This window comes from Hemitrygon akajei, unplaced genomic scaffold (genome assembly GCF_048418815.1).
Source record: "Hemitrygon akajei unplaced genomic scaffold, sHemAka1.3 Scf000050, whole genome shotgun sequence".
Classification (NCBI taxonomy): Eukaryota; Metazoa; Chordata; class Chondrichthyes; order Myliobatiformes; family Dasyatidae; genus Hemitrygon; species Hemitrygon akajei.
In genome coordinates this window covers 5387450-5398760 of record NW_027331936.1, presented here as the reverse complement: position 1 = coordinate 5398760, position 11311 = coordinate 5387450, and the positions used below count along the sequence as shown (strand labels likewise).

General features: G+C 46.2%; 1 protein-coding gene across 1 annotated transcript in view; it reads left to right on the top strand.

Moving 5' to 3' along the window:
- The first annotated feature begins 10943 nt into the window (after positions 1 to 10943).
- LOC140721097 (NACHT, LRR and PYD domains-containing protein 12-like) overlaps positions 10944 to 11311 on the top strand; it is a 69220-nt gene continuing 68852 nt past the window's right edge. Inside the window, exon 1 of the mRNA XM_073035962.1 lies at positions 10944 to 11052. The gene's annotated coding sequence lies outside the window, so the exon portion shown is untranslated. The remainder of the gene's footprint in view (positions 11053 to 11311) is intronic.

Sequence of the window (11311 nt, the reverse complement as noted above, 5' to 3'; positions counted from 1 at the left end):
TAGAGACTGCTGGAGCCCTGTCGGACACGGATGATGCTGGTATTTAAGGAGTAGAGTTACAGGGGTAGGTTGAAAAGGTGAGAAGCTGATTCCGCGAAGCACAGGAGAATGAGGAGAGAAGCTAGCAGGAGTTCCCAAACTTTTTAAGACCGTGGACCTCTACCAGACTGGCGGGACTGTGGACCTCAGGTTGGGAACCTCTGCTAGAGGTAAACAAAACTATAATGGTAGAAATAGCGTGAATAGGTTTCGCCCCAAATGTTCGGTGTGCTCATGGGGTTAGGGCAAAAAGTGGAATATTTAAGGGGAATCGGACTAGGAACTATCTCACTCAGAGGGTGACACGAATGCGGATGCCGGTATCAAATGTGGTATATAGGAGAAGTTTGTATGGTTACATGGATGAGGGAGGTATTGAGGGATATGGTCTGGGTGCAAGTGGATGGGTCCAGGCAGAGGAAGGCACAGACTAGATGGGCTGAAAGCCCTTTTTCTGTGCTGTAAGAGAGCGAATTTAAATTGAACGTCCTACATAAGTCTATTTCCTAGGAGAATAAATCATTTCAACGTAAGTTCTAAAACGCTGCAACTACAAGAACCACTCTGCAGATAAAGAATATCTATGGAGAGGAACAAAGTTAATGCTTCAGCTCCAACCCCCTGTGTCGGAATGGCTTCAAACATTTTCTGACCTGATTTCAGGTCTCTAACAATATGATCGTTCCTTTAATTTCCAGCTGCTGAGAGATAGGTGACAGCAGCGGGAATTTCCAAACACGGTGGGAATACTGATCCCCGGGTAGATAACCAACGATACAAATACTGCGCAGCTCGTTCCAGACACTCACTCGCTCTGTGTATTGAGATTAAATCGCAGGTCTCTCTGGTCTCTCTGCTCCATTGTATCTGTGTCCTCTGGCTTCGGACTCCCTAACCCTGGGGAACAAGCCTTCGTATATTTGACTGGGCATCAACGGCATTGCAGACTACGTTAGGTACGTAACGCACTCTGAACAATGCTTCGAGGCACCCAACACAATCCAGCCACGAAAGCTACCCCATCCTACGTTTGAATAGATTGTAATAGGTACATTTAATATTAGGGAAATGTATACGATATACATCCTGAAATTATTTTTCTTCGCAAAAATCCATGAAAACAGAGGAGTGCCCTAAAGAATGAATGACAGTTAAATGTTAGAACCCAAAAAATCCCACCCCAAGCTCCTCTCCCATGCGTAAGCAGCAGCAAAGCAACATCCCCCCCGCACCTGCAAACAAAAAACATCTGGAACCCCCACCGAACACTCAAGCGTGCAGCAATGCATCAATAAAAACACAGATTTGCAGTACCATCTAAATAAACCCCTGTGCAACTGGGTGTGAGATTACTGAAACAACCGGCTTCAGAAAGTTAGGATGTAGAACACTCCTCACTCCCAGTCATCCTCAACACAGGCTGTGTGCTGAGCCCATTGCTGTACACTCTGTTCACACATGACCGCACGGGCAAACACCCGGGGAATCACATTGTCAAGTTCGCCAACGACACGACAGTGTGGGGTCCATCACATATCAATGAAATGACATAGAGAGAGAAGGGCTCAAGGCCGGGTACACCCCAACCCACAAACTCACCCCACCACACCCTCATTACCACGAGTTTAACATTTCCTGGCACTCACCATATGTACAGATACTCCTGTGCCTAACGTCAGTTTATGGACATATCACCAATGTTTTAAGCTATGACATGTTTTTTTTTAATAATTCGGATATTTATCTCTTTGTGATTTTTGTTCCTGCATGTGATCCACAGCAACAATGATTTATGTTCCCCTTAATTTGTCGATTTGTGGAGTTTGTTGCAACAGATGGTTATTGAGGCTGTCACTAGGTATATTCACGGCAGTGGTTAATATATTATTGATCGCTAAGTATTGATCATTTTTGTTAGCCAGAGCTACTAGACGATTAATTAAAAGTTGCACGTCAAAAGCAGACTTCACAATTTTAGATTCTTCATTTCAAAATGGCTGCAGTGTTAAACTTTATCATAATTAAACTCACAGCATACGATGTTGAGTTTGTTATTCCCCTTTTCGGTTATTTTTGGTGAGCCACTTCCTCTGTTTCCAGGGTAACGGCCCACTAGAGCTGCAAGAAGAGTTGCACCTTTTTTATCGCTCTGTGTTCACTGCCTCTCAGGGTAGGGAGAGTGGCCTCGGGAGTAAATACAGCAGCATGATAGTGTGAGGAAAGGATGCTGTGAGTATTGGCTGTATGGAATGAACTGAGAACACAGAAGCATAGAAACATAGAGAACCTACAGCACAATGCACAGACCCTTCGGCCAACAGTGCTGTCCCAAACATGAACGTACTTTAGAGATTTCCTAGGGATACCAGCCCTCTTTTCTTCTAAGCTTCACATACCTATCCAAAAGTCTCTTAAAAGACCGTACTGTATCCGCCTCCACCACCGCCGCCGGCAGCCCATTCCTCGCACTCACCACTGTCTGCGTAAAAGAAACTTAGCCCTGACATCGCCTCTGTACCTACTTACAAGCATTTTAAAACTGTGCCCTGGGAAAAAGCCTCTGACAATCCACAGGATCAATGCCTCTCATCATCTAATACACCTCTATCAGGTCACCTCTCATCCTCCATTTCAAGAAGAAAAGAACAAGTTCACCCATCCTATTCCCATAAGGGTTGCTCCCAAACCAGAAAAATCCTTGTAAATCACTTTTGCACCCTTTCTATGTTTTCCACATCCTTTCTGTAGTGAGGTGACCAGAACTCAGCACAGTACTCCAAATGGGGTCTGACCTGGATGCTGTATAGCTGTAACATTACCTCTTGGGCCTTGAACTCAATCCCACGATTGATGAAGTTCAACACACCACATGCCTTCTGAACCACAGAGTCAACCTGCGCAGCAGTTTTGAGTGTCCTATGGAATCGGATGCCAAGATCCCTCTGATCCTCCACACTGCCATGAGTCGCCGTTAATTCTATATTCTGCCGTCATATTTGACCTACCAAATCAACCACTTCACACTTATCTGGGTTGAACTCCGTCTGCCACTTCTCAGCCCAGTTTTGAATCCTATCAATGTCCCGCTGTAACCTCTGACAGCCCTCCGCACTATCCACAACACCCCCGACCTTTGTGTCATCATCGAATTTACTAACCCATCCCTTCACTTCCTCATCCAGGTCATTTATAAACATTACGAAGAGAAATGGTGCCAGAACAGATCCTTGAGGTACAGCACTGGTCACCGACCTCTATGCAGAATATGACCCGTCTACAACAACACTTTGCCTTCTATTGGCAAGCCAGTTCTGGATCCAGAAAGCAATGACCCCTCGGACCTCGTGCCTCCTTACTTTCTTAATAAGCCTTGCATGGTGTACCTTATCAAATGCCTTGCTGAAATGCATATACATTACATCTGCTACTCTTTCTTCATCAATGCGTTTCATCACATCCTCAAAAAATTCAATTAGGCTCGTAAGGCACGACCTGCCTTTGACTAACCCATGCGGACTATTCCTTATTATATTATGCCACTCCAAATGTCCATAAATCCTGCCTCTCAGGATCTTCCCGATCAATTTACCAAACTCTGAAGCAAGGCTCGTTGGTGTATAATTTCCTGGGCGATCTCTACTGCCTTTATTGAATAAAGGAACAACATCCGCAACCCTCCAATCAGTTAATATCTTTACATTAAAAATAAGAGAAACTGCTACTGCAGGAAATTTAAAGTAAAATGGTTGAATGCTGGAAACATTCAGCAGATCAGCAGTATCTCGGACAGTCCCAGTTCTGAAACTGGGTCTTCCACCATTTCTCCTTCACGGATGTACCCTGATGTACTGAGTTCCCAGCATTTTCTGTTTATAATTTTACATTGTGTTTCTGCTACCCTGAGGGAAACATCGCAGCCAACTGTGCTGAGCAAGATCCCACAGTGCAAGAAGACAGTGATCAAAGATAGTTTAGCTGCTGGAGACAAGCCGAAGTGTATCCGTATCCTCTCACAATCTACAGCCCGGTAAACCAGCCTGAACAACAACGCAGGCAGAAGATCCTGAGGGTCCCCTCTGCCCTTAGTTTGTGAACCGAAAATGGCAGGAACACAACGTCAAATGGCCAGCAACAAAGCATCTGTGACTGGGTTATAATGTAGGGATGGAGTCTCTAAGAACATGCAACTCACAGTATATGGACTTCAATCCGGGCTGGTAATTCTACAGCACGGATTGGAATTTCCTCAATCTGCAGTGAAGCTGGTTAGACATTGGTTATGGGGAAATCACCGACCGCAATTCCCAGTGGGACATTATACCTCTCAAATATTTTGGGACATCATACCTCTCAGATATTTTGGGACATCATACCTCACAAATATTCTGGAGATGACCGAAAAGGTAACGATGGAGATAGATGACGTAGGGCAGAGATTTTGTCTAAGCGGACTTTGGTAAAGCCTCGAACAAGATCCTGCGTGGCAGCTCATCTGGAAGGTTAGGTCACGTGAGATTCACGGGGAGCTTGCGAGGTGGTTTCACACCGGGTTCAATGACAGGAAGCAGAGGGAGATGACTGAAATTGGATTTAGCGAAGGGATGCCCGTGACGAGTGGGATGTGCGTGTCAGTATTGGGACCTCTGTATTTCATTATTCATGCCATTGATTTGACGTGAATACCTGGCACCGTTAGCAAGTTTGTTTTTCATATTGCAACAGGTTACAAATAATTTCAAGGGGCCCTTGGGTCAGTTATAGAGATAGGTTGAGAAATGGCAAATGGTTTCGACTTGGACAAGTGAGAGATGGTGATTTTTGGCAGTCGAACCAGGGTGGGACTGGTATAGTGAATGGGAGGTCATGGAGTGCTGTGGAACAGTGCGATCTGGGAGTACAGGAGTACAGTTCACTGAAAGTGGATGGGCAAGTATCGAGGGTGGAAAAGAAGGATTTAATCATGCTGGCCTTCATCAGTTAGGCATTGAGTTCTCGATTATGGACATTGTATTGTAGTTATATAAATTGTTGGTAAGACTACACCGAAAATTAAATACGTGTTTTCTTTTCATACTATCGTAGGAAAGCCATTATCAGGGCGCAGAAGAGTTTGTTTAAGATGCTGCCTGGATTAGAGGGCCGAGTTATAGGGAGAGGTTGGCCGAGCTGGATCTTTATTCCACAGGAGAATGGCGGTAACATTATCGGAGTTTATAAAATCAGGAGGGTGTACAGATAATGTGGGTGGTCGTGGTATTCTCCCCAGGGTTCAATACACAGGATTGTTTAATGTCAATCCAGTGAACTGTTGTAAAGGGGAACATAAATCATTGTTGCTGTGGATCTCATGCAGGAACAAAAATCGCAGAGATAAATATCAGAATTATATAAAAACATGTCATAGCTTAAAACATTGGTAGTATGTCCATAAAGTGACGTTAGGCACAGGAGTATCTGTACATATGGTGGGTGCCAGGAAATGTTAAACTCGTGGTAATGAGGGTGTGGTGGGGTGAGTTTGTGGGTTGGGGTGTACCCGGCCTTGAGCCCTTCTCTCTCTATGTCATCTCATTGATAAGTGATCGACCCCACAACTGTCGTGTCTTTGGCGAACTTGACAATGTGATTCCCCGGGTGTTTGGCCGTGCGGTCATGTGTGAACAGAGTGTACAGCAATGGGCTCAGCACACAGTCCGTGTTGAGGATGATTGGGAGAGAGGAGTGTTCTATATCCTGACTTCCTGAAGCCGGTTGTTTCAGTAGTCCAACACCCAGTTGCACAGGGCTGTATTTAGATGGTAGAGTTGGAATTTGTTACAGAGCGGTTCTGTCAGTAAGAATATTGGTGAGTAACCAGTGCGGCAGGATTGGAGTTATTGATTTGTGTCATTACCGGCCGTTTCACGCTCTTTGTGATGATTGGTGTCAGTTCCACCCGGCGGTAGTCGTTTCATTCTGAAGGTATATAGTTCTTTGGTGCAGGGACGATGCTGGCCGATGTGAAGCCTGCTTAAGTGAAGTGTTGACGATGGCCGTGAAGTCATCAGTGAACTGGTGCCCACACTGATGAGCACTCGGCCTGGGATGTTTCTGCCCTGGCAGCCTCACAGGGGTTGGAACTCGGCAGAGTCTGTTCATTGTTGTTACAGAGAGTGGCTGCTCACCTGTGAAATTATGACACCTTTTTTCCCTTATTTGGAGGGGGGAGAGGTGGGAGAGAGAGGGGGAGAAAGAGAGTGGGAGGGAGAGAGGGGAAGGGAGAGCGAGAGAGGGAGGGAGAGAGAGAGTGTGTCAGTGAGACAGAGGTGAGAGAGAGGGAGAGAGAGAGGGTGAGAGAGAGACACACACACTGTGGTATTTCGAATTATCAGGTGAACGAGTAGTCTTTAGGGTTCTGCAAGTCTGTGTCTTTATTGATGCTTTGCTGCGCGCTTGATTGTTCCATGGGGGTTGCCGATGCTTTTTTTTTGCTCGGGGGGGGGGGAGTGGTTGTTGCTTTGCTGCTGCTTATGCATGGGAGGGGAAGCTTGAGGGGTGGGATTTGGGATTCTAACATTTAACTGTCATTCATTCTTCAGGGCACTCCTCTGTTTTCATGGATGTTTGCGAAGAAAGATAATTTCAGGATGTATATTTTATACACTTCTTTGATATTAAGTGTACCTATTGCAATCTATTCAAACGTAGGAGCGAGTAGCTTTCGTGGCTGGTTTGTGTTGGGTGCCTCGAAGCACGGGGGGCCGGGGAGGTGGTATCACTGGTACAGTCAAAGCTTTTATTTCTAACGTAGTCTGTATTGCCTTTGATGTCCAGTCAATATATATCAAGGATTGTTTCTCGGGGTTGGGGAGTCCAAACCCAAAGGGCACAGATACAATGGAGCGGAGAGGCCAGAGAGGCCTGAGGGGTAATCTCAAGACACAGAACGAGTGAGTGTCTGGAACGAACTGTTCAGTGTTTGCATTCTTGTTTATCTACCCTGGGTTCAGTATTCTCTCCGTGTTTGGAAATCCCCACTCACTGTCGTCTGTCTGTGAGCAGCTGGAAATTAAAGAAACATTCAAGTTGATTTGATTTGAAATCAAATCAGAAATTGTTTGAAACCATTCCGACATAGGGGGTTGGAGCATTAACTTTGTTCCTCTCCACTGATATTCTTTATCTGTAGAGTGTTCCTTGAGCTTGCAGGATTCTCGAACATTAAGTTGGAATGATTTAGTCTCCTGGTAAATAGACTTGTGTAGGACATTCAATTTAAATTCGCCATTTCACAGCACCGAAACAGGGCTTTCGGCCCATCTCGACTGTGCCTTCCTCTGCCTGAACCCATCCACATGCACCCAGACCATATCCCTGAACACCTCCCTCATCCATGCGCCCATACAGACTTCTCCTATTTGCATTTGAAACCTGCATCCGCATTCATGTCACCCTCTGAGTGAGATTGTTCCTACTCCGATTCCCGTTTAATATTTCACTTTTTGCCCCAAACCCATGACCACACTGAACATGAGGGGCAAAACCCTTCCAGCATTCACCCTATTTCTACCATCATAGTTGTCTTTACCTCTAGCCGGGGTTCCCAACCTGGGGCCCACAAACCCTCCAGTTAATGGTAGGGATCCATGACAAACAAAAAATTTGGGAACCCCTGCTAGTATCTCCCCTCATTCTCCTGTGTTTCAGGGAATCAATTTCTAACCTGTTCAACCGACCCCTGTAACTCTACTCCTTAAATACCAACAACATCCGTGTCCGGCAGGGCTCCTGCAGCCTCTACCCTATTCATGGGGATTTATCCATCCTAATTTACTTCAAGACAGCAAGCACCTGTTGTGTAATCCGTACACAATCCATGATCTGGCCGGCTTTCGTCATTTCCACAGTCTCTTCCTGTCTCCCAAGGAAACACAGGCACACAGAATTTGTTGAAAATCTCTCCCATCTCTTTCGGCTCCATGCATAGATTGGCACACTGAACATCGGGAGATATCTTGTGACCGTTAACAGGGCAGTAAGGAAAGCACAGTTTCTCTCAATAAATTATCCTGCCACCAATTCGTGGAAATGTGCTCATTACAGTTGTTGTTTACAAATTTCACAAGGGTGATTATGGAATGAAAAGTTTTATGTATGACGGGCATTTTGTGTCTCTGGGCCTGTTCTCAATGGAGGGGTGGTGACTCTGGGAACAGAAATGTCAATGAAATCCTGAGTGCTGGATATAGTGTTAGGACAAGATGTTTTAAACAGGAGAGGAGTCTAGGATCTAAGATCACACTCTCAATGTATTCAGTTGTATATAGGGACTTTATCTTCCATACTTCTGGCCAGTAACAGGATCTGAATATCACCTGTATGAATACCTAGTGTTGAACGTAGTTATAGGTTAATTGCAGGCACAAGAATATAATGGCATTTTAACTACTTAATTGAATAAATAAGGACCCTTAATGGTTATCACCACAATGCATTGTGTGATGCCCTTTGTAAATATCCTATATTTCACATTTGAAACAGACATTTCGAATCCAACAATGTGTTTTGAGTTTGTAACAGCTTCGGCACTGCTGTAAGTTCTGTAGAGATTAAACTACTAACAGATTTAATGGAGGCACCTCGAGACAGGGTTAAAACAGCCATTAGAATTGTAGTTTCCCAATTACAAAATGGCTGAGAGCTCAGCTTTCATCTTTGTCACAATGAAACTCAAAGTATGTGAGGTTGTTCCTTATTTCCTATTTTCAGTTAATTCTGCTGAGCCACTTCCCCCATCACCAGGGTAACAGCCCAGCAGAGCTACAGAGTGTTGAACATTTTTATCGCTCTCTGGTCACCGCCCCTCAGTGGCCTCAGGAGCCGGAGTGGAGGCCCGGATGCCTTGAGCATTTACTGTATGGAAATATATGATATTGAAGTTGCAATAGAGAGATAACTAATGAATGTAGGGATTGCATTGATACACATCTGTTCAGGATGTCACAAACAGGGGTCAACAGGGTTCACTCCCTCCACAATCCCCTTGTTCATTCACCCATCCTCACTAATTTTCCTCCAGATACTTATCCCTGCATACGGCCTAAGTGCTACACCTACCCGTACCCCTCCTCCCTCAGCTCCATTCAGACACAAAACAGTCCTTCCAGGTGAGGCAACACTTCACTGCGAATCTACTGAGGTCATCTATTGTGTCCGGTGCTCCCGATGCGGCCTCCTTTACATTGGTGAGATCCGCCATCAATTGGGAGACCGTTATGTCGAGCATCTCTATATCATCTGCCACAAGGGGGACTTCGCAGTGGCCAAACATTTCAATTCTGATTCCCATTCCGACGTCTCGATCAATGGCCTCCTCGTGTGCCAAGATGAGACCACCCAGAGGGTGGAGGAGCAACACCTTATATTCCATCCGGGTACCCTCCAACTTGATTGAATGGATATTGAATTCTCCTTCCACTAATCAAATCCCCCCCACCCACTTCTCTATTCCCCACTCTGAACTTTCATTTCTGCTCACCAGTCTATTACTTCCCCCCGGGTCTCCTCTTTCCCTTATTCCTATTGACGACGCTCCAATTCTTTCATCTCCTGCCCTTGACCCGCTCATGGCTTGACTTCACCTATCACCTATCAGCTTCCAGTTCGCCATTTTCGCTTCCCCGACCTTTATATTCAGATCACTTCTCCACCCCCCATCCCTCAGTAATGAAAAAGGCTCGTGGTCCAAAATGTGGACTATTTACTCTTCTCCATAGATACTGCCTGTTGTGCTGAGTTCCTCCAGCATTCTCTGTGTGTTGCTTTGGACTTCCAGCCTTTGCAAGCTTTCTACTGTTTAAGTATGATAATTACCGTAACAATTATTTGGGTTTTGTTAAGATTGTACCTGGAATATGGTGTAAAATCCCGCTCGCCATACTAACACGGGTTATACAGACTAAAGGACAAACTGCCGGAGGAAATCAGTGGGTCGGGCAGCATCTGTGGAGGGAAATGGACCGTCAACACTTCAGGCCGAGACCCTCCCTCTGGACTGAGTGTGGACGGGAAATAGTCAGGGAAAAAAGGTGAGGGTGGGGATGGGGCAAGAACTGGGGAGTGAGAGGTGGATCCAGGTGAGAGGGGAGGTGGGAAGGTGGAAACAGTGACAGGGGTGGGAGGTGAGTGGTTGGGGCAACAAGGGGCTGCAGAAATGGAATTTAATTCAATGAAGGATTAACAAAAAGGTTATAGAGTATATGGTTTAGAGATTTACCACACTGATTCCTGGAGGACGACGAAGTCTCACTGATCGTCTTCACATAAAACAGGCCGGCAGATGTGTGGGGACCGAGGGGATCGAGGAAATGAGGACCGGGCAGAAACATGTGGCTGAGATGGGAGAGCAGCCGCCATCTTGTTGATGGTTAGAGGGGCTGAATGGCCTTCTCCTGCTGTTTCTCACTTGATGTTTCAGTGATCCTGTCCAGTGAGGCTGGAGGAATGTGAATAATATTATTACTTATAAAGATAGAAGTGATTTGAATGAAACCTTTTCGCGTCTGACTTGTGTATCGGATCGGGATGGGAATCGAATCCGTAACTCCGAGATCGGAGAGGTGGAGCAATGGGGACGCCAAAGGTACCGAGGGCAAAATAAAAAATGTAGCTGGTGTAAATATGAAATAACGTGTAAAATGCGTTATCGGTATAGTTAAAATGCGGTGGGTCGGGCAGTGTGTGAGGGGCGAAGAGCAGAGTCATCGGTTCAGACGGGAGACCCTCCACCCGACAAGTTTCTCGCTCCCATTTCAAACGCAGATCAGCAGCATCCGCTGTTTACGCTTCCGAGGCCCCGCCCCCGCTCTCACAGTGTCCGGATGGGCGGGGTTTTATTTCCGTTCTCTGTTGAAGCGGATCGTCGGCGTGGAGCCGGTGGACCGATCGCTGTCTGCGGGGCAAATTGATCAAGTTCCCATCGGTCAATATTGTGGCGGGTCACTCGGGGTGAACGCGACCGAGGATTTCCCATCGGTGAGTACTGAAGCCGATCCCAGGGGAGGGAAACCTGATGTTGTGCAGAGAGTCCCGTTAACTTCCTCGAAATGGCGGCCTCGTCCCGCTTCCTGAACACAACCTGCCGGGGTCGGTCCGGGTTATGGGACCTTCACACCGAACCGCCTGAGATGAGCCGCCGCTCAACCCCTGGTGTTCTGGTCCCAGGAGCGGGATGAGGTGGTGATGCCGAGACTGAACCCATCCATTAAGATGTACCTGGTGAACTTTACCTCCA